Source organism: Rhinopithecus bieti, unplaced genomic scaffold (assembly GCF_001698545.2).
Source record: "Rhinopithecus bieti isolate Rb0 unplaced genomic scaffold, ASM169854v2 scaffold_7884, whole genome shotgun sequence".
Classification (NCBI taxonomy): Eukaryota; Metazoa; Chordata; class Mammalia; order Primates; family Cercopithecidae; genus Rhinopithecus; species Rhinopithecus bieti.
In genome coordinates, this window is record NW_016806331.1 from 5,863,731 (window position 1) to 5,866,935 (window position 3,205).

At 49.3% G+C, this 3,205-nt stretch overlaps 1 pseudogene; it reads left to right on the forward strand.

Moving 5' to 3' along the window:
* The first annotated feature begins 915 nt into the window (after nucleotides 1-915).
* On the forward strand, nucleotides 916-1,861 carry LOC108531991 (SUMO-activating enzyme subunit 1 pseudogene; annotated as a pseudogene).
* The last annotated feature ends 1,344 nt before the right edge of the window (nucleotides 1,862-3,205 follow it).

Consider the following 3,205-nt stretch of genomic DNA (forward strand, 5'->3'; position numbering starts at 1 on the left):
GAAGGAATTTATTTGTAATAGATAATACATGACACATGGTTCCAAATTCAAAAGGTACAAAAAGCTATACAGTAAAAAGAGCTCTCCCTCCTCTCCATCCCCATCCATTCAATTCTCTTCTCAAAAGGCAATTTTGGGTCAGGCACAGTGGCTCACGCCTGTAACCCCAGCACTTTGGGAGGCCGAGGCAGGTGGATCACTTGAGGTCAGGAGTTCGAGACCAGCCTGGCCAACATGGCAAAACCCTGTCTCTATTAAAAATACAAAAATTAGTCAGATGAGGTGGCTCGCACCTGTGGTTCCAGCTACTCTGGAGGCTGAGGCAAGAGGATCGCTCGGACCCAAGAGGCAGAGGTTGTAGTGAGCCGAGATCTCACCACTGTGCTCCAGCCTGGGCAACAGAGCAAGATTACATTAAAAAAAAAAAAAAAAAAAAAAAAAAAAAAAAAAAAAAAAAAAAAAAAAAGACTGAGCATGATGGCTCATGCCTGTAGTCCCAGCACTTAGGGAGGCTGATGCAGGCAGATCACGAGGTCAGGAGTTCAAGACCAGTCTGGTCAATATGGTGAAACCCTGTCTCTACTAAAAATACAAAAATTAGTCTGGCGTGGTGGTGTGTGCCTGTAATCCCAGCTACTTGGGAGGCTGAGGCAGGAGAAGTGCTTGAACCCGGGAGGCAGAGGTTGCAGTGAAGCCTGGGCAACGGAGCGAGACTCCCTCTCAAAAAAAAAAAAAAAAAAAGGATTGGCGGTGCGTGGGGCCGGCGGGCAGTTGGCGTGAGCGGGACTGGAGCTGAGCTGAGGCAGGAAGAGCTGACGCCACGGTGGAGAAGGAGGAGGCTGGCGGCGGCATCAGCGGGGAGGAGGCTGGCGCAGTATGACCGGTAGATCCGCCTGTGGGGACTGGAGGTCCAGAAACCGCTGCGGGCCTCCCGGCTGCTTCCTGTCGGCATGAAAGGACTCGGGGCTGAAATTGCCAAGAATCTCATCCTGGCGGGAGTGAAAGGACTGCCCATGAAGGATCACGAACAGGTATCTCCAGAAGATCCCGGAGCTCAGTTCTTGATTCGTACTGGGTCTGTTGGCCGAAACAGGGCTGAAGCCTCTTTGGAGCAAGCTCAGAATCTTAACCCCATGGTGGATGTGAAGGTGGACACTGAGGATATAGAGAAGAAACCAGAGTCATTTTTCACTCCGTTTGATGCTGTGTGTCTGACTTGCTGCTCCAGGGATGTCATAGTTAAAGTTGACCAGATCTGTCACAAAAATAGCATCAAGTTCTTTACAGGAGATGTTTTTGGATACCATGAATACACATTTGCCAATCTAGGAGAACATGAGTTTGTAGAAGAGAAAACTAAAGTTGCCAAAGTTAGCCAAGGAGTAGAAGATGGGCCTGATACCAAGAGAGTAAAACTTGATTCTTCTGAGACAACGATGGTCAAAAAGAAGGTGGTCTTCTGCCCCGTTAAAGAAGCCCTGGAGGTGGACTGGAGCAGTGAGAAAGCAAAGGCTACTCTGAAGCGCACAACCTCTGGCCACTTTCTCCTCCAAGTGCTCCTACAGTTCCACACAGAAAAAGGAAGAGATCCCAGTTCTGATACCTACGGGGAAGATTCCGAGTTGTTGCTCCAGATACGAAAACGATGTGCTTGACTCACTGGGTTTTAGTCCTGACCTGCTTCCTGAGGACTTTGTCAGGTACTGCTTCTCCGAGATGGCCTCAGTGTGTGCGGTGGTTGGAGGGATTTTGGCACAGGAAATTGTGAAGGCCCTGTCTCAGCAGGGACCCTCCTCACAACAACTTCTTCTTCGATGGCATGAAGGGGAATGGGCTTGTGGAGTGCCTTGGCCCCAAGTGAACCCAAGACTTGGCAGCCCCGGAGATGCCAGTTGCAACATGTCCGCCTGTATTCCCTGTCCCCCTGCTTCATGAAGGCATCTCCAGGCAAGGAAAACTGAAGTCATTGGCCCAATACAAAACATTTCCTGCGACGAAGGAGGTGGTGCCGTCATGCTGCTTCCCATCACCAGCAGCTGCTCGACAAGGGGCGCAGGGCAGCTATCTTTGTTCCAGCACCGTTCAGACAGCCTGGCACCCTGAGCTTGCCAGCTCCCCTGAGTGAAAAGCACTTCCAAGCACCCCTCTGCCCCTTCTCTGTCCTTACGCTGTCACGGCCTCGCCAGCCCTCTGGGGCATTGTGGGTGATGCCTGCCAGGAACGAGCATGCTCTGTTGCTTAGGAGCCTCTTGCCACCTTCTTGGACTTACTCCCCACCTGACGTCTTGCAGAGAGGAGCATGACTTCAGGTGGAGAGTAGGCCCAGGCCCTGTGAGGCACCAGTGGAAGCACAGTTCCAAGTTCAGACAGGTGCCCTTAGAGAGGAAACCCACGACAGGCAAATGCATTGGAGTTTGAGACCCTGACAAACAACAGTTGGCATCTGGTGTGCTGTTCTTGAGTTTTCACTTAGGATTAGTTGAGTTCCAGTTGGGTTTTGGGAGAAAGGAGATGTTACCAAGTCTTGGATTTAGGGCTAGACCCTGCAAGTTGCGCATTAGTAGGAGAGCTTGTCTTTCAAGGCAGGTTCCTGGGGCTTCAGGGCTAGGAGGGAGGAACCTGCCCTTTTAACAGAACCCCAGTCACCCATGCGGCCCAGGCCATTCAGAGGCTGTTGCATTTCAGGGCTGTGTTGGTCCTTTGTTTACCTCCTAAACCACAGCTGTTTGTGTTTCACATATGTTCTGAATTTTCCTTGGTTATTTTTAAAGGAATGATAATGAAGTTACTTGCTTTAGGGGGGAAAAAAAAGTCAATCTTAGGTAACAAGAAAAACACAGGCAATCTTTATTACCAGAGATATTCTAAATATAGTTTTCCTAACAGAGTGATAGCCAAGCGTACACCTTGTTCTAAACCTTGCTTTTTTCATTTAAAAATATATCTGTTGTCTGTTGTTAACAGTCTTGGTCAGTATTCCACATTTGTCTATACAGAACTTTACTCTATCTTTTTAATGCCTGTATCGTGTTTTGTGTTCCTACCACTATTGCTTAATTTACAACTCTCTTGTGAAGTACAAATGTTTTTTCTCATTTTAGGAAAGACATTTTTCTCTTTTTCTTCTTTCTCTCCTTCCTTCCTTCCTTCCCTCCCTCCCTCCCTCCACCCTCCCTTCCCCCGCCCGCCCCCCCCCCCCCTCCCC